Genomic DNA, 25,085 nt, shown 5'->3' on the forward strand with positions numbered 1-25,085 from the left:
CTTATTGGGTTAATGCAACTGTCTTGTAAACAGGAATTCATGAGTTCTAATCCTCAAAGATCTTTTTTTTCATTTACTTACTAATAAGCTTCCTATAGAGCCAATGGCAATTTGCATAGATTTTGGGATTGAGATAGTGCACATGTGAGATAGAATCTGTACTAAGTGTTCATAAAGAGCAATATGTCATAATAAGCTGTATAGATTGGCGTTAAGAAAAACATAGTAAAACCAATGGATTTCTTTTTTAACTTAACTAATAGTGATTCATTGTTCACTGCCCTTCGTGACATTACACTGCACCTGTCATGTTCCAGTTGCTTACAGGGTTAATGTGACTGTCTTGTAAGCAGGAGTTCATGAGTTCTAATCCTCGAGACATTTTTTTCATTTTCTTACTAATAGGCTTCCTATAGAGCCAATGGAAATTTGCATTGATTTTGGGATTGAGATAGTGCAATTGTGAGATACAATCTGTACTACGGTAAGTGTTCATAAAGAACTATATGTCATCGCAAGTTGTTTAGATTGGCATTAAGAATAACATAGTAAAACCAATGGATTTCTTTTTGAACTTACCTAATAGTGATTCATTGTTCACTGCCCTTATTGACATCACATCGCATGTGTGGTGTTTCAGTGGCTTACTGGGTTAATGCAACTGTCTTGTAAACAGGAATTCATGAGTTCTAATCTTCAGAGAGCTTTTTTTCATTTACTTACTAATATGTTTCCTATAGAGCCAATGGAAATTTGCATTGGTTTTGTGATTGAGCTAGTGCAATTGTGAGATAGAATCTGTACTAAGTGTTCATAAAGAACAATATGTCATCACAAGCTGTATAGATTGGCATTAAGAATAACATAGTAAAACCAATGGATTTCTTTTTGAACTTACCTAATAGTGATTCATTGTTCACTGCCCTTCTTGACATGTTTTTGCACCTGTGATGTTCCAGTGGCTTACTGGGTTATTGTGACTGTCTCATAAAAAGCAGCTCATGAGTTCTAATCCTTCGAGAGATTTTTTCATTTACTTACTAATAAGCTTCCTGTAGAGCCAATGGAAATTTGCATTGATTTTGGGCTTGAGATAGTGCAATTGTGAGATAGAATCTGTACTAAGTGTTCATAAAGAACAATATGTCATCATACGCTGCAAAGATTGGCATTAAGAACAACATAGTGAAAACAATGGATTTGTTTTTGAACTTCACTAAAACAATGGATTTCTTTTTGAACTTAACTAATAGTGATTCATTGTTCCCTGCCCTTCTTGACATCACTTTGCACCTGTGATGTTGCAGTGGATTACTGGGTTAATGTGACTGTCTTATAAACAGGAGTTCATGAGTTCTAAACCTCGAGACATTTTTTTCATTTACCTACTAATAAGCTTCCTATAGAGCCAATGGAAATTTGCATTGATTTTGGGATTGAGATAGTGCAAATGTGAGATAGAATCTGTACTAAGTGTTCATAAAGAACAATATGTCATCATACGCTGCAAAGATTGGCATTAAGAACAACATAGTGAAAACAATGGATTTCTTTTTGAACTTAACTAATAGTGATTCATTGTTCCCTGCCCTTCTTGACATCACTTTGCACCTGTGATGTTCCAGTGGATTACTGGGTTAATGTGACTGTCTTATAAACAGGAGTTCATGAGTTCTAAACCTTGAGACATTTTTTCATTTACCTACTAATAAGCTTCCTATAGAGCCAATGGAAATTTGCATTGATTTTGGGATTGAGATAGTGCAAATGTGAGATAGAATCTGTACTAAGTGTTCATCAAGAACAATACGTCATCATGCGTTGCAAAGATTGGCATTAAGAATAACTTATTGAAACCAATGGATTTCTTTTTGAACTTACCTAATAGTGATTCATTGTTCACTGCCCTTCTTGACATCTCTTTGCACCTGTGATGTTCCAGTGGCTTACTGGGTTAATGCACCTGTCTTGTAAACAGGAGTTCATGATTTCTAATCCTCAGAGAGCTTTTTTTCATTTACTTACTAATAAGCTTCCTATAGAACCAATGGAAATTTGCATTGATTTTGGGATTGAGATAGTGCAAATGTGAGATAGAATCTGTACTAAGTGTTCATAAAGAGCAATATGTCATCATAAGCTTTATAGATTGGCATTAAGAAAAACATAGTAAAACCAATCGATTTATTTTTGAACTTACCTAATAGTGATTCATTGTTCACTGCCCTTCTTGACATCACTTTGCACCTGTAATGTTCCAGTGGCTAACTGGGTTAATGTGACTATCTTGTAAACAGGAGTTCATGAGTTCTAATCCTCAAGACATTTTTTTACTTTTACTTACTAATAAGCTTCCTATCGAGCCAATGGAAATTTGCATTGATTTTGGGATTGAGATAGTGCAATTGTGAGATAGAATCTGTACTAAGTGTTCATAAAGAACAATATGTCATCACAAGCTGTTTAGATTGACATTAAGAATGACATAGTAAAACCAATGGATTTCTTTTTGAACTTACCTAATAGTGATTCACTGTTCACTGCCCTTATTGACATCACTTTCCTTGTGTGGTGTTTCAGTGGCTTATTGGGTTAATGCAACTGTCTTGTAAACAGGAATTCATGAGTTCTAATCCTCAAAGATCTTTTTTTTCATTTACTTACTAATAAGCTTCCTATAGAGCCAATGGCAATTTGCATTGATTTTGGGATTGAGATAGTGCACATGTGAGATAGAATCTGTACTAAGTGTTCATAAAGAGCAATATGTCATAATAAGCTGTATAGATTGGCGTTAAGAAAAACATAGTAAAACCAATGGATTTCTTTTTTAACTTAACTAATAGTGATTCATTGTTCACTGCCCTTCGTGACATTACACTGCACCTGTCATGTTCCAGTTGCTTACAGGGTTAATGTGACTGTCTTGTAAGCAGGAGTTCATGAGTTCTAATCCTCGAGACATTTTTTTCATTTTCTTACTAATAGGCTTCCTATAGAGCCAATGGAAATTTGCATTGATTTTGGGATTGAGATAGTGCAATTGTGAGATACAATCTGTACTACGGTAAGTGTTCATAAAGAACTATATGTCATCGCAAGTTGTTTAGATTGGCATTAAGAATAACATAGTAAAACCAATGGATTTCTTTTTGAACTTACCTAATAGTGATTCATTGTTCACTGCCCTTATTGACATCACATCGCATGTGTGGTGTTTCAGTGGCTTACTGGGTTAATGCAACTGTCTTGTAAACAGGAATTCATGAGTTCTAATCTTCAGAGAGCTTTTTTTCATTTACTTACTAATATGTTTCCTATAGAGCCAATGGAAATTTGCATTGGTTTTGTGATTGAGCTAGTGCAATTGTGAGATAGAATCTGTACTAAGTGTTCATAAAGAACAATATGTCATCACAAGCTGTTTAGATTGGCATTAAGAATAACATAGTAAAACCAATGGATTTCTTTTTGAACTTACCTAATAGTGATTCATTGTTCACTGCCCTTCTTGACATGTTTTTGCACCTGTGATGTTCCAGTGGCTTACTGGGTTATTGTGACTGTCTCATAAAAAGCAGCTCATGAGTTCTAATCCTTCGAGAGATTTTTTCATTTACTTACTAATAAGCTTCCTGTAGAGCCAATGGAAATTTGCATTGATTTTGGGCTTGAGATAGTGCAATTGTGAGATAGAATCTGTACTAAGTGTTCATAAAGAACAATATGTCATCATACGCTGCAAAGATTGGCATTAAGAACAACATAGTGAAAACAATGGATTTGTTTTTGAACTTCACTAAAACAATGGATTTCTTTTTGAACTTAACTAATAGTGATTCATTGTTCCCTGCCCTTCTTGACATCACTTTGCACCTGTGATGTTGCAGTGGATTACTGGGTTAATGTGACTGTCTTATAAACAGGAGTTCATGAGTTCTAAACCTCGAGACATTTTTTTCATTTACCTACTAATAAGCTTCCTATAGAGCCAATGGAAATTTGCATTGATTTTGGGATTGAGATAGTGCAAATGTGAGATAGAATCTGTACTAAGTGTTCATAAAGAACAATATGTCATCATACGCTGCAAAGATTGGCATTAAGAACAACATAGTGAAAACAATGGATTTCTTTTTGAACTTAACTAATAGTGATTCATTGTTCCCTGCCCTTCTTGACATCACTTTGCACCTGTGATGTTAAAGTGGATTACTGGGTTAATGTGACTGTCTTATAAACAGGAGTTCATGAGTTCTAAACCTTGAGACATTTTTTCATTTACCTACTAATAAGCTTCCTATAGAGCCAATGGAAATTTGCATTGATTTTGGGATTGAGATAGTGCAAATGTGAGATAGAATCTGTACTAAGTGTTCATCAAGAACAATACGTCATCATGCGTTGCAAAGATTGGCATTAAGAATAACTTATTGAAACCAATGGATTTCTTTTTGAACTTACCTAATAGTGATTCATTGTTCACTGCCCTTCTTGACATCTCTTTGCACCTGTGATGTTCCAGTGGCTTACTGGGTTAATGCACCTGTCTTGTAAACAGGAGTTCATGATTTCTAATCCTCAGAGAGCTTTTTTTCATTTACTTACTAATAAGCTTCCTATAGAACCAATGGAAATTTGCATTGATTTTGGGATTGAGATAGTGCAAATGTGAGATAGAATCTGTACTAAGTGTTCATAAAGAGCAATATGTCATCATAAGCTTTATAGATTGGCATTAAGAAAAACATAGTAAAACCAATCGATTTATTTTTGAACTTACCTAATAGTGATTCATTGTTCACTGCCCTTCTTGACATCACTTTGCACCTGTAATGTTCCAGTGGCTAACTGGGTTAATGTGACTATCTTGTAAACAGGAGTTCATGAGTTCTAATCCTCAAGACATTTTTTTACTTTTACTTACTAATAAGCTTCCTATCGAGCCAATGGAAATTTGCATTGATTTTGGGATTGAGATAGTGCAATTGTGAGATAGAATCTGTACTAAGTGTTCATAAAGAACAATATGTCATCACAAGCTGTTTAGATTGACATTAAGAATGACATAGTAAAACCAATGGATTTCTTTTTGAACTTACCTAATAGTGATTCACTGTTCACTGCCCTTATTGACATCACTTTCCTTGTGTGGTGTTTCAGTGGCTTATTGGGTTAATGCAACTGTCTTGTAAACAGGAATTCATGAGTTCTAATCCTCAAAGATCTTTTTTTTCATTTACTTACTAATAAGCTTCCTATAGAGCCAATGGCAATTTGCATTGATTTTGGGATTGAGATAGTGCACATGTGAGATAGAATCTGTACTAAGTGTTCATAAAGAGCAATATGTCATAATAAGCTGTATAGATTGGCGTTAAGAAAAACATAGTAAAACCAATGGATTTCTTTTTTAACTTAACTAATAGTGATTCATTGTTCACTGCCCTTCGTGACATTACACTGCACCTGTCATGTTCCAGTTGCTTACAGGGTTAATGTGACTGTCTTGTAAGCAGGAGTTCATGAGTTCTAATCCTCGAGACATTTTTTTCATTTTCTTACTAATAGGCTTCCTATAGAGCCAATGGAAATTTGCATTGATTTTGGGATTGAGATAGTGCAATTGTGAGATACAATCTGTACTACGGTAAGTGTTCATAAAGAACTATATGTCATCGCAAGTTGTTTAGATTGGCATTAAGAATAACATAGTAAAACCAATGGATTTCTTTTTGAACTTACCTAATAGTGATTCATTGTTCACTGCCCTTATTGACATCACATCGCATGTGTGGTGTTTCAGTGGCTTACTGGGTTAATGCAACTGTCTTGTAAACAGGAATTCATGAGTTCTAATCTTCAGAGAGCTTTTTTTCATTTACTTACTAATATGTTTCCTATAGAGCCAATGGAAATTTGCATTGGTTTTGTGATTGAGCTAGTGCAATTGTGAGATAGAATCTGTACTAAGTGTTCATAAAGAACAATATGTCATCACAAGCTGTTTAGATTGGCATTAAGAATAACATAGTAAAACCAATGGATTTCTTTTTGAACTTACCTAATAGTGATTCATTGTTCACTGCCCTTCTTGACATGTTTTTGCACCTGTGATGTTCCAGTGGCTTACTGGGTTATTGTGACTGTCTCATAAAAAGCAGCTCATGAGTTCTAATCCTTCGAGAGATTTTTTCATTTACTTACTAATAAGCTTCCTGTAGAGCCAATGGAAATTTGCATTGATTTTGGGCTTGAGATAGTGCAATTGTGAGATAGAATCTGTACTAAGTGTTCATAAAGAACAATATGTCATCATACGCTGCAAAGATTGGCATTAAGAACAACATAGTGAAAACAATGGATTTGTTTTTGAACTTCACTAAAACAATGGATTTCTTTTTGAACTTAACTAATAGTGATTCATTGTTCCCTGCCCTTCTTGACATCACTTTGCACCTGTGATGTTGCAGTGGATTACTGGGTTAATGTGACTGTCTTATAAACAGGAGTTCATGAGTTCTAAACCTCGAGACATTTTTTTCATTTACCTACTAATAAGCTTCCTATAGAGCCAATGGAAATTTGCATTGATTTTGGGATTGAGATAGTGCAAATGTGAGATAGAATCTGTACTAAGTGTTCATAAAGAACAATATGTCATCATACGCTGCAAAGATTGGCATTAAGAACAACATAGTGAAAACAATGGATTTCTTTTTGAACTTAACTAATAGTGATTCATTGTTCCCTGCCCTTCTTGACATCACTTTGCACCTGTGATGTTAAAGTGGATTACTGGGTTAATGTGACTGTCTTATAAACAGGAGTTCATGAGTTCTAAACCTTGAGACATTTTTTCATTTACCTACTAATAAGCTTCCTATAGAGCCAATGGAAATTTGCATTGATTTTGGGATTGAGATAGTGCAAATGTGAGATAGAATCTGTACTAAGTGTTCATCAAGAACAATACGTCATCATGCGTTGCAAAGATTGGCATTAAGAATAACTTATTGAAACCAATGGATTTCTTTTTGAACTTACCTAATAGTGATTCATTGTTCACTGCCCTTCTTGACATCTCTTTGCACCTGTGATGTTCCAGTGGCTTACTGGGTTAATGCACCTGTCTTGTAAACAGGAGTTCATGATTTCTAATCCTCAGAGAGCTTTTTTTCATTTACTTACTAATAAGCTTCCTATAGAACCAATGGAAATTTGCATTGATTTTGGGATTGAGATAGTGCAAATGTGAGATAGAATCTGTACTAAGTGTTCATAAAGAGCAATATGTCATCATAAGCTTTATAGATTGGCATTAAGAAAAACATAGTAAAACCAATCGATTTATTTTTGAACTTACCTAATAGTGATTCATTGTTCACTGCCCTTCTTGACATCACTTTGCACCTGTAATGTTCCAGTGGCTAACTGGGTTAATGTGACTATCTTGTAAACAGGAGTTCATGAGTTCTAATCCTCAAGACATTTTTTTACTTTTACTTACTAATAAGCTTCCTATCGAGCCAATGGAAATTTGCATTGATTTTGGGATTGAGATAGTGCAATTGTGAGATAGAATCTGTACTAAGTGTTCATAAAGAACAATATGTCATCACAAGCTGTTTAGATTGACATTAAGAATGACATAGTAAAACCAATGGATTTCTTTTTGAACTTACCTAATAGTGATTCACTGTTCACTGCCCTTATTGACATCACTTTCCTTGTGTGGTGTTTCAGTGGCTTATTGGGTTAATGCAACTGTCTTGTAAACAGGAATTCATGAGTTCTAATCCTCAAAGATCTTTTTTTTCATTTACTTACTAATAAGCTTCCTATAGAGCCAATGGCAATTTGCATTGATTTTGGGATTGAGATAGTGCACATGTGAGATAGAATCTGTACTAAGTGTTCATAAAGAGCAATATGTCATAATAAGCTGTATAGATTGGCGTTAAGAAAAACATAGTAAAACCAATGGATTTCTTTTTTAACTTAACTAATAGTGATTCATTGTTCACTGCCCTTCGTGACATTACACTGCACCTGTCATGTTCCAGTTGCTTACAGGGTTAATGTGACTGTCTTGTAAGCAGGAGTTCATGAGTTCTAATCCTCGAGACATTTTTTTCATTTTCTTACTAATAGGCTTCCTATAGAGCCAATGGAAATTTGCATTGATTTTGGGATTGAGATAGTGCAATTGTGAGATACAATCTGTACTACGGTAAGTGTTCATAAAGAACTATATGTCATCGCAAGTTGTTTAGATTGGCATTAAGAATAACATAGTAAAACCAATGGATTTCTTTTTGAACTTACCTAATAGTGATTCATTGTTCACTGCCCTTATTGACATCACATCGCATGTGTGGTGTTTCAGTGGCTTACTGGGTTAATGCAACTGTCTTGTAAACAGGAATTCATGAGTTCTAATCTTCAGAGAGCTTTTTTTCATTTACTTACTAATATGTTTCCTATAGAGCCAATGGAAATTTGCATTGGTTTTGTGATTGAGCTAGTGCAATTGTGAGATAGAATCTGTACTAAGTGTTCATAAAGAACAATATGTCATCACAAGCTGTTTAGATTGGCATTAAGAATAACATAGTAAAACCAATGGATTTCTTTTTGAACTTACCTAATAGTGATTCATTGTTCACTGCCCTTCTTGACATGTTTTTGCACCTGTGATGTTCCAGTGGCTTACTGGGTTATTGTGACTGTCTCATAAAAAGCAGCTCATGAGTTCTAATCCTTCGAGAGATTTTTTCATTTACTTACTAATAAGCTTCCTGTAGAGCCAATGGAAATTTGCATTGATTTTGGGCTTGAGATAGTGCAATTGTGAGATAGAATCTGTACTAAGTGTTCATAAAGAACAATATGTCATCATACGCTGCAAAGATTGGCATTAAGAACAACATAGTGAAAACAATGGATTTGTTTTTGAACTTCACTAAAACAATGGATTTCTTTTTGAACTTAACTAATAGTGATTCATTGTTCCCTGCCCTTCTTGACATCACTTTGCACCTGTGATGTTGCAGTGGATTACTGGGTTAATGTGACTGTCTTATAAACAGGAGTTCATGAGTTCTAAACCTCGAGACATTTTTTTCATTTACCTACTAATAAGCTTCCTATAGAGCCAATGGAAATTTGCATTGATTTTGGGATTGAGATAGTGCAAATGTGAGATAGAATCTGTACTAAGTGTTCATAAAGAACAATATGTCATCATACGCTGCAAAGATTGGCATTAAGAACAACATAGTGAAAACAATGGATTTCTTTTTGAACTTAACTAATAGTGATTCATTGTTCCCTGCCCTTCTTGACATCACTTTGCACCTGTGATGTTAAAGTGGATTACTGGGTTAATGTGACTGTCTTATAAACAGGAGTTCATGAGTTCTAAACCTTGAGACATTTTTTCATTTACCTACTAATAAGCTTCCTATAGAGCCAATGGAAATTTGCATTGATTTTGGGATTGAGATAGTGCAAATGTGAGATAGAATCTGTACTAAGTGTTCATCAAGAACAATACGTCATCATGCGTTGCAAAGATTGGCATTAAGAATAACTTATTGAAACCAATGGATTTCTTTTTGAACTTACCTAATAGTGATTCATTGTTCACTGCCCTTCTTGACATCTCTTTGCACCTGTGATGTTCCAGTGGCTTACTGGGTTAATGCACCTGTCTTGTAAACAGGAGTTCATGATTTCTAATCCTCAGAGAGCTTTTTTTCATTTACTTACTAATAAGCTTCCTATAGAACCAATGGAAATTTGCATTGATTTTGGGATTGAGATAGTGCAAATGTGAGATAGAATCTGTACTAAGTGTTCATAAAGAGCAATATGTCATCATAAGCTTTATAGATTGGCATTAAGAAAAACATAGTAAAACCAATCGATTTATTTTTGAACTTACCTAATAGTGATTCATTGTTCACTGCCCTTCTTGACATCACTTTGCACCTGTAATGTTCCAGTGGCTAACTGGGTTAATGTGACTATCTTGTAAACAGGAGTTCATGAGTTCTAATCCTCAAGACATTTTTTTACTTTTACTTACTAATAAGCTTCCTATCGAGCCAATGGAAATTTGCATTGATTTTGGGATTGAGATAGTGCAATTGTGAGATAGAATCTGTACTAAGTGTTCATAAAGAACAATATGTCATCACAAGCTGTTTAGATTGACATTAAGAATGACATAGTAAAACCAATGGATTTCTTTTTGAACTTACCTAATAGTGATTCACTGTTCACTGCCCTTATTGACATCACTTTCCTTGTGTGGTGTTTCAGTGGCTTATTGGGTTAATGCAACTGTCTTGTAAACAGGAATTCATGAGTTCTAATCCTCAAAGATCTTTTTTTTCATTTACTTACTAATAAGCTTCCTATAGAGCCAATGGCAATTTGCATTGATTTTGGGATTGAGATAGTGCACATGTGAGATAGAATCTGTACTAAGTGTTCATAAAGAGCAATATGTCATAATAAGCTGTATAGATTGGCGTTAAGAAAAACATAGTAAAACCAATGGATTTCTTTTTTAACTTAACTAATAGTGATTCATTGTTCACTGCCCTTCGTGACATTACACTGCACCTGTCATGTTCCAGTTGCTTACAGGGTTAATGTGACTGTCTTGTAAGCAGGAGTTCATGAGTTCTAATCCTCGAGACATTTTTTTCATTTTCTTACTAATAGGCTTCCTATAGAGCCAATGGAAATTTGCATTGATTTTGGGATTGAGATAGTGCAATTGTGAGATACAATCTGTACTACGGTAAGTGTTCATAAAGAACTATATGTCATCGCAAGTTGTTTAGATTGGCATTAAGAATAACATAGTAAAACCAATGGATTTCTTTTTGAACTTACCTAATAGTGATTCATTGTTCACTGCCCTTATTGACATCACATCGCATGTGTGGTGTTTCAGTGGCTTACTGGGTTAATGCAACTGTCTTGTAAACAGGAATTCATGAGTTCTAATCTTCAGAGAGCTTTTTTTCATTTACTTACTAATATGTTTCCTATAGAGCCAATGGAAATTTGCATTGGTTTTGTGATTGAGCTAGTGCAATTGTGAGATAGAATCTGTACTAAGTGTTCATAAAGAACAATATGTCATCACAAGCTGTTTAGATTGGCATTAAGAATAACATAGTAAAACCAATGGATTTCTTTTTGAACTTACCTAATAGTGATTCATTGTTCACTGCCCTTCTTGACATGTTTTTGCACCTGTGATGTTCCAGTGGCTTACTGGGTTATTGTGACTGTCTCATAAAAAGCAGCTCATGAGTTCTAATCCTTCGAGAGATTTTTTCATTTACTTACTAATAAGCTTCCTGTAGAGCCAATGGAAATTTGCATTGATTTTGGGCTTGAGATAGTGCAATTGTGAGATAGAATCTGTACTAAGTGTTCATAAAGAACAATATGTCATCATACGCTGCAAAGATTGGCATTAAGAACAACATAGTGAAAACAATGGATTTGTTTTTGAACTTCACTAAAACAATGGATTTCTTTTTGAACTTAACTAATAGTGATTCATTGTTCCCTGCCCTTCTTGACATCACTTTGCACCTGTGATGTTGCAGTGGATTACTGGGTTAATGTGACTGTCTTATAAACAGGAGTTCATGAGTTCTAAACCTCGAGACATTTTTTTCATTTACCTACTAATAAGCTTCCTATAGAGCCAATGGAAATTTGCATTGATTTTGGGATTGAGATAGTGCAAATGTGAGATAGAATCTGTACTAAGTGTTCATAAAGAACAATATGTCATCATACGCTGCAAAGATTGGCATTAAGAACAACATAGTGAAAACAATGGATTTCTTTTTGAACTTAACTAATAGTGATTCATTGTTCCCTGCCCTTCTTGACATCACTTTGCACCTGTGATGTTCCAGTGGATTACTGGGTTAATGTGACTGTCTTATAAACAGGAGTTCATGAGTTCTAAACCTTGAGACATTTTTTCATTTACCTACTAATAAGCTTCCTATAGAGCCAATGGAAATTTGCATTGATTTTGGGATTGAGATAGTGCAATTGTGAGATAGAATCTGTACTAAGTGTTCATAAAGAACAATATGTCATCACAAGCTGTTTAGATTGACATTAAGAATGACATAGTAAAACCAATGGATTTCTTTTTGAACTTACCTAATAGTGATTCACTGTTCACTGCCCTTATTGACATCACTTTCCTTGTGTGGTGTTTCAGTGGCTTATTGGGTTAATGCAACTGTCTTGTAAACAGGAATTCATGAGTTCTAATCCTCAAAGATCTTTTTTTTCATTTACTTACTAATAAGCTTCCTATAGAGCCAATGGCAATTTGCATTGATTTTGGGATTGAGATAGTGCACATGTGAGATAGAATCTGTACTAAGTGTTCATAAAGAGCAATATGTCATAATAAGCTGTATAGATTGGCGTTAAGAAAAACATAGTAAAACCAATGGATTTCTTTTTTAACTTAACTAATAGTGATTCATTGTTCACTGCCCTTCGTGACATTACACTGCACCTGTCATGTTCCACTTGCTTACAGGGTTAATGTGACTGTCTTGTAAGCAGGAGTTCATGAGTTCTAATCCTCGAGACATTTTTTTCATTTTCTTACTAATAGGCTTCCTATAGAGCCAATGGAAATTTGCATTGATTTTGGGATTGAGATAGTGCAATTGTGAGATACAATCTGTACTACGGTAAGTGTTCATAAAGAACTATATGTCATCGCAAGTTGTTTAGATTGGCACTAAGAATAACATAGTAAAACCAATGGATTTCTTTTTGAACTTACCTAATAGTGATTCATTGTTCACTGCCCTTATTGACATCACATCGCATGTGTGGTGTTTCAGTGGCTTACTGGGTTAATGCAACTGTCTTGTAAACAGGAATTCATGAGTTCTAATCTTCAGAGAGCTTTTTTTCATTTACTTACTAATATGTTTCCTATAGAGCCAATGGAAATTTGCATTGGTTTTGTGATTGAGCTAGTGCAATTGTGAGATAGAATCTGTACTAAGTGTTCATAAAGAACAATATGTCATCACAAGCTGTTTAGATTGGCATTAAGAATAACATAGTAAAACCAATGGATTTCTTTTTGAACTTACCTAATAGTGATTCATTGTTCACTGCCCTTCTTGACATGTTTTTGCACCTGTGATGTTCCAGTGGCTTACTGGGTTATTGTGACTGTCTCATAAAAAGCAGCTCATGAGTTCTAATCCTTCGAGAGATTTTTTCATTTACTTACTAATAAGCTTCCTGTAGAGCCAATGGAAATTTGCATTGATTTTGGGCTTGAGATAGTGCAATTGTGAGATAGAATCTGTACTAAGTGTTCATAAAGAACAATATGTCATCATGCGCTGCAAAGATTGGCATTAAGAACAACATAGTGAAAACAATGGATTTGTTTTTGAACTTCACTAAAACAATGGATTTCTTTTTGAACTTAACTAATAGTGATTCATTGTTCCCTGCCCTTCTTGACATCACTTTGCACCTGTGATGTTGCAGTGGATTACTGGGTTAATGTGACTGTCTTATAAACAGGAGTTCATGAGTTCTAAACCTCGAGACATTTTTTTCATTTACCTACTAATAAGCTTCCTATAGAGCCAATGGAAATTTGCATTGATTTTGGGATTGAGATAGTGCAAATGTGAGATAGAATCTGTACTAAGTGTTCATAAAGAACAATATGTCATCATACGCTGCAAAGATTGGCATTAAGAACAACATAGTGAAAACAATGGATTTCTTTTTGAACTTAACTAATAGTGATTCATTGTTCCCTGCCCTTCTTGACATCACTTTGCACCTGTGATGTTCCAGTGGATTACTGGGTTAATGTGACTGTCTTATAAACAGGAGTTCATGAGTTCTAAACCTTGAGACATTTTTTCATTTACCTACTAATAAGCTTCCTATAGAGCCAATGGAAATTTGCATTGATTTTGGGATTGAGATAGTGCAAATGTGAGATAGAATCTGTACTAAGTGTTCATCAAGAACAATACGTCATCATGCGTTGCAAAGATTGGCATTAAGAATAACTTATTGAAACCAATGGATTTCTTTTTGAACTTACCTAATAGTGATTCATTGTTCACTGCCCTTCTTGACATCTCTTTGCACCTGTGATGTTCCAGTGGCTTACTGGGTTAATGCACCTGTCTTGTAAACAGGAGTTCATGATTTCTAATCCTCAGAGAGCTTTTTTTCATTTACTTACTAATAAGCTTCCTATAGAACCAATGGAAATTTGCATTGATTTTGGGATTGAGATAGTGCAAATGTGAGATAGAATCTGTACTAAGTGTTCATAAAGAGCAATATGTCATCATAAGCTTTATAGATTGGCATTAAGAAAAACATAGTAAAACCAATCGATTTATTTTTGAACTTACCTAATAGTGATTCATTGTTCACTGCCCTTCTTGACATCACTTTGCACCTGTAATGTTCCAGTGGCTAACTGGGTTAATGTGACTATCTTGTAAACAGGAGTTCATGAGTTCTAATCCTCAAGACATTTTTTTACTTTTACTTACTAATAAGCTTCCTATCGAGCCAATGGAAATTTGCATTGATTTTGGGATTGAGATAGTGCAATTGTGAGATAGAATCTGTACTAAGTGTTCATAAAGAACAATATGTCATCACAAGCTGTTTAGATTGACATTAAGAATGACATAGTAAAACCAATGGATTTCTTTTTGAACTTACCTAATAGTGATTCACTGTTCACTGCCCTTATTGACATCACTTTCCTTGTGTGGTGTTTCAGTGGCTTATTGGGTTAATGCAACTGTCTTGTAAACAGGAATTCATGAGTTCTAATCCTCAAAGATCTTTTTTTTCATTTACTTACTAATAAGCTTCCTATAGAGCCAATGGCAATTTGCATTGATTTTGGGATTGAGATAGTGCACATGTGAGATAGAATCTGTACTAAGTGTTCATAAAGAGCAATATGTCATAATAAGCTGTATAGATTGGCGTTAAGAAAAACATAGTAAAACCAATGGATTTCTTTTTTAACTTAACTAATAGTGATTCATTGTTCACTGCCCTTCGTGACATTACACTGCACCTGTCATGTTCCAGTTGCTTACAGGGTTAATGTGACTGTCTTGTAAGCAGGAGTTCATGAGTTCTAATCCTCGAGACATTTTTTTCATTTTCTTACTAATAGGCTTCCTATAGAGCCAATGGAAATTTGCATTGATTTTGGGATTGAGATAGTGCAATTGTGAGATACAATCTGTACTACGGTAAGTGTTCATAAAGAACTATATGTCATCGCAAGTTGTTTAGATTGGCATTAAGAATAACATAGTAAAACCAATGGATTTCTTTTTGAACTTACCTAATAGTGATTCATTGTTCACTGCCCTTATTGACATCACATCGCATGTGTGGTGTTTCAGTGGCTTACTGGGTTAATGCAACTGTCTTGTAAACAGGAATTCATGAGTTCTAATCTTCAGAGAGCTTTTTTTCATTTACTTACTAATATGTTTCCTATAGAGCCAATGGAAATTTGCATTGGTTTTGTGATTGAGCTAGTGCAATTGTGAGATAGAATCTGTACTAAGTGTTCATAAAGAACAATATGTCATCACAAGCTGTTTAGATTGGCATTAAGAATAACATAGTAAAACCAATGGATTTCTTTTTGAACTTACCTAATAGTGATTCATTGTTCACTGCCCTTCTTGACATGTTTTTGCACCTGTGATGTTCCAGTGGCTTACTGGGTTATTGTGACTGTCTCATAAAAAGCAGCTCATGAGTTCTAATCCTTCGAGAGATTTTTTCATTTACTTACTAATAAGCTTCCTGTAGAGCCAATGGAAATTTGCATTGATTTTGGGCTTGAGATAGTGCAATTGTGAGATAGAATCTGTACTAAGTGTTCATAAAGAACAATATGTCATCATACGCTGCAAAGATTGGCATTAAGAACAACATAGTGAAAACAATGGATTTGTTTTTGAACTTCACTAAAACAATGGATTTCTTTTTGAACTTAACTAATAGTGATTCATTGTTCCCTGCCCTTCTTGACATCACTTTGCACCTGTGATGTTGCAGTGGATTACTGGGTTAATGTGACTGTCTTATAAACAGGAGTTCATGAGTTCTAAACCTCGAGACATTTTTTTCATTTACCTACTAATAAGCTTCCTATAGAGCCAATGGAAATTTGCATTGATTTTGGGATTGAGATAGTGCAAATGTGAGATAGAATCTGTACTAAGTGTTCATAAAGAACAATATGTCATCATACGCTGCAAAGATTGGCATTAAGAACAACATAGTGAAAACAATGGATTTCTTTTTGAACTTAACTAATAGTGATTCATTGTTCCCTGCCCTTCTTGACATCACTTTGCACCTGTGATGTTCCAGTGGATTACTGGGTTAATGTGACTGTCTTATAAACAGGAGTTCATGAGTTCTAAACCTTGAGACATTTTTTCATTTACCTACTAATAAGCTTCCTATAGAGCCAATGGAAATTTGCATTGATTTTGGGATTGAGATAGTGCAATTGTGAGATAGAATCTGTACTAAGTGTTCATAAAGAACAATATGTCATCACAAGCTGTTTAGATTGACATTAAGAATGACATAGTAAAACCAATGGATTTCTTTTTGAACTTACCTAATAGTGATTCACTGTTCACTGCCCTTATTGACATCACTTTCCTTGTGTGGTGTTTCAGTGGCTTATTGGGTTAATGCAACTGTCTTGTAAACAGGAATTCATGAGTTCTAATCCTCAAAGATCTTTTTTTTCATTTACTTACTAATAAGCTTCCTATAGAGCCAATGGCAATTTGCATTGATTTTGGGATTGAGATAGTGCACATGTGAGATAGAATCTGTACTAAGTGTTCATAAAGAGCAATATGTCATAATAAGCTGTATAGATTGGCGTTAAGAAAAACATAGTAAAACCAATGGATTTCTTTTTTAACTTAACTAATAGTGATTCATTGTTCACTGCCCTTCGTGACATTACACTGCACCTGTCATGTTCCAGTTGCTTACAGGGTTAATGTGACTGTCTTGTAAGCAGGAGTTCATGAGTTCTAATCCTCGAGACATTTTTTTCATTTTCTTACTAATAGGCTTCCTATAGAGCCAATGGAAATTTGCATTGATTTTGGGATTGAGATAGTGCAATTGTGAGATACAATCTGTACTACGGTAAGTGTTCATAAAGAACTATATGTCATCGCAAGTTGTTTAGATTGGCATTAAGAATAACATAGTAAAACCAATGGATTTCTTTTTGAACTTACCTAATAGTGATTCATTGTTCACTGCCCTTATTGACATCACATCGCATGTGTGGTGTTTCAGTGGCTTACTGGGTTAATGCAACTGTCTTGTAAACAGGAATTCATGAGTTCTAATCTTCAGAGAGCTTTTTTTCATTTACTTACTAATATGTTTCCTATAGAGCCAATGGAAATTTGCATTGGTTTTGTGATTGAGCTAGTGCAATTGTGAGATAGAATCTGTACTAAGTGTTCATAAAGAACAATATGTCATCACAAGCTGTTTAGATTGGCATTAAGAATAACATAGTAAAACCAATGGATTTCTTTTTGAACTTACCTAATAGTGATTCATTGTTCACTGCCCTTCTTGACATGTTTTTGCACCTGTGATGTTCCAGTGGCTTACTGGGTTATTGTGACTGTCTCATAAAAAGCAGCTCATGAGTTCTAATCCTTCGAGAGATTTTTTCATTTACTTACTAATAAGCTTCCTGTAGAGCCAATGGAAATTTGCATTGATTTTGGGCTTGAGATAGTGCAATTGTGAGATAGAATCTGTACTAAGTGTTCATAAAGAACAATATGTCATCATGCGCTGCAAAGATTGGCATTAAGAACAACATAGTGAAAACAATGGATTTGTTTTTGAACTTCACTAAAACAATGGATTTCTTTTTGAACTTAACTAATAGTGATTCATTGTTCCCTGCCCTTCTTGACATCACTTTGCACCTGTGATGTTGCAGTGGATTACTGGGTTAATGTGACTGTCTTATAAACAGGAGTTCATGAGTTCTAAACCTCGAGACATTTTTTTCATTTACCTACTAATAAGCTTCCTATAGAGCCAATGGAAATTTGCATTGATTTTGGGATTGAGATAGTGCAAATGTGAGATAGAATCTGTACTAAGTGTTCATAAAGAACAATATGTCATCATACGCTGCAAAGATTGGCATTAAGAACAACATAGTGAAAACAATGGATTTCTTTTTGAACTTAACTAATAGTGATTCATTGTTCCCTGCCCTTCTTGACATCACTTTGCACCTGTGATGTTCCAGTGGATTACTGGGTTAATGTGACTGTCTTATAAACAGGAGTTCATGAGTTCTAAACCTTGAGACATTTTTTCATTTACCTACTAATAAGCTTCCTATAGAGCCAATGGAAATTTGCATTGATTTTGGGATTGAGATAGTGCAAATGTGAGATAGAATCTGTACTAAGTGTTCATCAAGAACAATACGTCATCATGCGTTGCAAAGATTGGCATTAAGAATAACTTATTGAAACCAATGGATTTCTTTTTGAACTTACCTAATAGTGATTCATTGTTCACTGCCCTTCTTGACATCTCTTGGCACCTGTGATGTTCCAGTGGCTTACTGGGTTAATGCACCTGTCTTGTAAACAGGAGTTCATGATTTCTAATCCTCAGAGAGCTTTTTTTCATTTACTTACTAATAAGCTTCCTATAGAACCAATGGAAATTTGCATTGATTTTGGGATTGAGATAGTGCAAATGTGAGATAGAATCTGTACTAAGTGTTCATAAAGAGCAATATGTCATCATAAGCTTTATAGATTGGCATTAAGAAAAACATAGTAAAACCAATCGATTTATTTTTGAACTTACCTAATAGTGATTCATTGTTCACTGCCCTTCTTGACATCACTTTGCACCTGTAATGTTCCAGTGGCTAACTGGGTTAATGTGACTATCTTGTAAACAGGAGTTCATGAGTTCTAATCCTCAAGACATTTTTTTACTTTTACTTACTAATAAGCTTCCTATCGAGCCAATGGAAATTTGCATTGATTTTGGGATTGAGATAGTGCAATTGTGAGATAGAATCTGTACTAAGTGTTCATAAAGAACAATATGTCATCACAAGCTGTTTAGATTGACATTAAGAATGACATAGTAAAACCAATGGATTTCTTTTTGAACTTACCTAATAGTGATTCACTGTTCACTGCCCTTATTGACATCACTTTCCTTGTGTGGTGTTTCAGTGGCTTATTGGGTTAATGCAACTGTCTTGTAAACAGGAATTCATGAGTTCTAATCCTCAAAGATCTTTTTTTTCATTTACTTACTAATAAGCTTCCTATAGAGCCAATGGCAATTTGCATTGATTTTGGGATTGAGATAGTGCACATGTGAGATAGAATCTGTACTAAGTGTTCATAAAGAGCAATATGTCATAATAAGCTGTATAGATTGGCGTTAAGAAAAACATAGTAAAACCAATGGATTTCTTTTTTAACTTAACTAATAGTGATTCATTGTTCACTGCCCTTCGTGACATTACACTGCACCTGTCATGTTCCAGTTGCTTACAGGGTTAATGTGACTGTCTTGTAAGCAGGAGTTCATGAGTTCTAATCCTCGAGACATTTTTTTCATTTTCTTACTAATAGGCTTCCTATAGAGCCAATGGAAATTTGCATTGATTTTGGGATTGAGATAGTGCAATTGTGAGATACAATCTGTACTACGGTAAGTGTTCATAAAGAACTATATGTCATCGCAAGTTGTTTAGATTGGCATTAAGAATAACATAGTAAAACCAATGGATTTCTTTTTGAACTTACCTAATAGTGATTCATTGTTCACTGCCCTTATTGACATCACATTGCATGTGTGGTGTTTCAGTGGCTTACTGGGTTAATGCAACTGTCTTGTAAACAGGAATTCATGAGTTCTAATCTTCAGAGAGCTTTTTTTCATTTACTTACTAATATGTTTCCTATAGAGCCAATGGAAATTTGCATTGGTTTTGTGATTGAGCTAGTGCAATTGTGAGATAGAATCTGTACTAAGTGTTCATAAAGAACAATATGTCATCACAAGCTGTTTAGATTGGCATTAAGAATAACATAGTAAAACCAATGGATTTCTTTTTGAACTTACCTAATAGTGATTCATTGTTCACTGCCCTTCTTGACATGTTTTTGCACCTGTGATGTTCCAGTGGCTTACTGGGTTATTGTGACTGTCTCATAAAAAGCAGCTCATGAGTTCTAATCCTTCGAGAGATTTTTTCATTTACTTACTAATAAGCTTCCTGTAGAGCCAATGGAAATTTGCATTGATTTTGGGCTTGAGATAGTGCAATTGTGAGATAGAATCTGTACTAAGTGTTCATAAAGAACAATATGTCATCATACGCTGCAAAGATTGGCATTAAGAACAACATAGTGAAAACAATGGATTTGTTTTTGAACTTCACTAAAACAATGGATTTCTTTTTGAACTTAACTAATAGTGATTCATTGTTCCCTGCCCTTCTTGACATCACTTTGCACCTGTGATGTTGCAGTGGATTACTGGGTTAATGTGACTGTCTTATAAACAGGAGTTCATGAGTTCTAAACCTCGAGACATTTTTTTCATTTACCTACTAATAAGCTTCCTATAGAGCCAATGGAAATTTGCATTGATTTTGGGATTGAGATAGTGCAAATGTGAGATAGAATCTGTACTAAGTGTTCATAAAGAACAATATGTCATCATACGCTGCAAAGATTGGCATTAAGAACAACATAGTGAAAACAATGGATTTCTTTTTGAACTTAACTAATAGTGATTCATTGTTCCCTGCCCTTCTTGACATCACTTTGCACCTGTGATGTTCCAGTGGATTACTGGGTTAATGTGACTGTCTTATAAACAGGAGTTCATGAGTTCTAAACCTCGAGACATTTTTTCATTTACCTACTAATATGCTTCCTATAGAGCCAATGGAAATTTGCATTGATTTTGGGATTGAGATAGTGCAAATGTGAGATAGAATCTGTACTAAGTGTTCATCTAGAACAATACGTCCTCATGCGTTGCAAAGATTGGCATTAAGAATAACTTATTGAAACCAATGGATTTCTTTTTGAACTTACCTAATAGTGATTCATTGTTCACTGCCCTTCTTGACATCTCTTGGCACCTGTGATGTTCCAGTGGCTTACTGGGTTAATGCACCTGTCTTGTAAACAGGAGTTCATGATTTCTAATCCTCAGAGAGCTTTTTTTCATTTACTTACTAATAAGCTTCCTATAGAACCAATGGAAATTTGCATTGATTTTGGGATTGAGATAGTGCAAATGTGAGATAGAATCTGTACTAAGTGTTCATAAAGAGCAATATGTCATCATAAGCTTTATAGATTGGCATTAAGAAAAACATAGTAAAACCAATCGATTTATTTTTGAACTTACCTAATAGTGATTCATTGTTCACTGCCCTTCTTGACATCACTTTGCACCTGTAATGTTCCAGTGGCTAACTGGGTTAATGTGACTATCTTGTAAACAGGAGTTCATGAGTTCTAATCCTCGAGACATTTTTTTCATTTTCTTACTAATAGGCTTCCTATAGAGCCAATGGAAATTTGCATTGATTTTGGGATTGAGATAGTGCAATTGTGAGATACAATCTGTTCTACGGTAAGTGTTCATAAAGAACTATATGTCATCGCAAGCTGTTTAGATTGGCTTTAAGAATAACATAGTAAAACCAATGGATTTCTTTTTGAACTTACCTAATAGTGATTCATTGTTCACTGCCCTTATTGACATCACATTGCATGTGTGGTGTTTCAGTGGCTTACTGGGTTAATGCAACTGTCTTGTAAACAGGAATTCATGAGTTCTAATCTTCAGAGAGCTTTTTTTCATTTACTTACTAATATGCTTCCTATAGAGCCAATGGAAATTTGCATTGGTTTTGTGATTGAGCTAGTGCAATTGTGAGATAGAATCTGTACTAAGTGTTCATAAAGAACAATATGTCATCACAAGCTGTTTAGATTGGCATTAAGAATAACATAGTAAAACCAATGGATTTCTTTTTGAACTTACCTAATAGTGATTCATTGTTCACTGCCCTTCTTGACATCACTTTGCACCTGTGATGTTCCAGTGGCTTACTGGGTTAATGTGACTGTCTTATATAAAGGAGTTCATGAGATCTAATCCTTGGAGAGCTTTTTTTCATTTACCTACTAATAAGCTTCCTATAGAGCCAATGGAAATTTGCATTGATTTTGGGATTGAGATAGTGCAAATGTGAGATAGAATCTGTACTAAGTGTTCATAAAGAACAATATGTCATCATACGCTGCAAAGATTGGCATTAAGAACAACATAGTGAAAACAATGGATTTCTTTTTGAACTTAACTAATAGTGATTCATTGTTCCCTGCCCTTCTTGACATCACTTTGCACCTGTGATGTTAAAGTGGATTACTGGGTTAATGTGACTGTCTTATAAACAGGAGTTCATGAGTTCTAAACCTTGAGAGATTTTTTCATTTACCTACTAATAAGCTTCCTATAGAGCCAATGGAAATTTGCATTGATTTTGGGATTGAGATAGTGCAAATGTGAGATAGAATCTGTACTAAGTGTTCATCAAGAACAATACGTCATCATGCGTTGCAAAGATTGGCATTAAGAATAACTTATTGAAACCAATGGATTTCTTTTTGAACTTACCTAATAGTGATTCATTGTTCACTGCCCTTCTTGACATCTCTTTGCACCTGTGATGTTCCAGTGGCTTACTGGGTTAATGCACATGTCTTGTAAACAGGAGTTCATGATTTCTAATCCTCAGAGAGCTTTTTTTCATTTACTTACTAATAAGCTTCCTATAGAACCAATGGAAATTTGCATTGATTTTGGGATTGAGATAGTGCAAATGTGAGATAGAATCTGTACTAATTGTTCATAAAGAGCAATATGTCATCATAAGCTTTATAGATTGGCATTAAGAAAAACATAGTAAAACCAATCGATTTATTTTTGAACTTACCTAATAGTGATTCATTGTTCACTGCCCTTCTTGACATCACTTTGCACCTGTAATGTTCCAGTGGCTAACTGGGTTAATGTTACTATCTTGTAAACAGGAGTTCATGAGTTCTAATCCTCAAGACATTTTTTTACTTTTACTTACTAATAAGCTTCCTATGGAGCCAATGGAAATTTGCATTGATTTTGGGATTGAGATAGTGCAATTGTGAGATAGAATCTGTACTAAGTGTTCATAAAAAACAATATGTCATCACAAGCTGTTTAGATTGACATTAAAAATGACATAGTAAAACCAATGGATTTCTTTTTGAACTTACCTAATAGTGATTCACTGTTCACTGCCCTTATTGACATCACTTTCTTTGTGTGGTGTTTCAGTGGCTTATTGGGTTAATGCAACTGTCTTGTAAACAGGAATTCACGAGTTCTAATCCTCAAAGATCTTTTTTTTCATTTACTTACTAATAAGCTTCCTATAGAGCCAATGGCAATTTGCATTGATTTTGGGATTGAGATAGTGCACATGTGAGATAGAATCTGTACTAAGTGTTCATAAAGAGCAATATGTCATAATAAGCTGTATAGATTGGCGTTAAGAAAAACATAGTAAAACCAATGGATTTCTTTTTTAACTTAACTAATAGTGATTCATTGTTCACTGCCCTTCGTGACATTACACTGCACCTGTCATGTTCCAGTTGCTTACAGGGTTAATGTGACTGTCTTGTAAGCAGGAGTTCATGAGTTCTAATCCTGGAGACATTTTCTTACTAATAGACTTCCTATAGAGCCAATGGAAATTTGCATTGATTTTGGGATTGAGATAGTGCAATTGTGAGATACAATCTGTACTACGGTAAGTGTTCATAAACAACTATATGTCATCGCAAGCTGTTTAGATTGGCATTAAGTATAACATAGTAAAACCAATGGATTTCTTTTTGAACTTACCTAATAGTGATTCATTGTTCACTGCCCTTATTGACATCACATTGCATGTGTGGTGTTTCAGTGGCTTACTGGGTTAATGCAACTGTCTTGTAAACAGGAATTCATGAGTTCTAATCTTCAGAGAGCTTTTTTTCATTTACTTACTAATATGCTTCCTATAGAGCCAATGGAAATTTGCATTGGTTTTGTGATTGAGCTAGTGCAATTGTGAGATAGAATCTGTACTAAGTGTTCATAAAGAACAATATGTCATCACAAGCTGTTTAGATTGGCATTAAGAATAACATAGTAAAACCAATGGATTTCTTTTTGAACTTACCTAATAGTGATTCATTGTTCACTGCCCTTCTTGACATCACTTTGCACCTGTGATGTTCCAGTGGCTTACTGGGTTAATGTGACTGTCTTATATAAAGGAGTTCATGAGATCTAATCCTTGGAGAGCTTTTTTCATTTACTTACTAAGAAGCTTCCTATAGAGCCAATGGAAATTTGCATTGATTTTGGGCTTGAGATAGTGCAATTGTGAGATAGAATCTGTACTAAGTGTTCATAAAGAACAATATGTCATCATACGCTGCAAAGATTGGCATTAAGAACAACATAGTGAAAACAATGGATTTCTTTTTGAACTTAACTAATAGTGATTCATTGTTCCCTGCCCTTCTTGACATCCCTTTGCACCTGTGATGTTCCAGTGGATTACTGGGTTAATACGACTGTCTTATAAAGAGGAGTTCATGAGTTCTAAACCTCAAGACATTTTTTCATTTACCTACTAATAAGCTTCCTATAGAGCCAATGGAAATTTGCATTGATTTTGCGATTGAGATAGTGCAAATGTGAGATAGAATCTGTACTAAGTGTTCATCAAGAACAATACGTCATCATGCGTTGCAAAGATTGGCATTAAGAATAACTTATTGAAACCAATGGATTTCTTTTTG

The sequence above is a fragment of the Phyllobates terribilis genome, unplaced genomic scaffold (genome assembly GCF_046119375.1).
Source record: "Phyllobates terribilis strain yellow unplaced genomic scaffold, ASM4611937v1 Scaffold_67__1_contigs__length_7525285, whole genome shotgun sequence".
Classification (NCBI taxonomy): Eukaryota; Metazoa; Chordata; class Amphibia; order Anura; family Dendrobatidae; genus Phyllobates; species Phyllobates terribilis.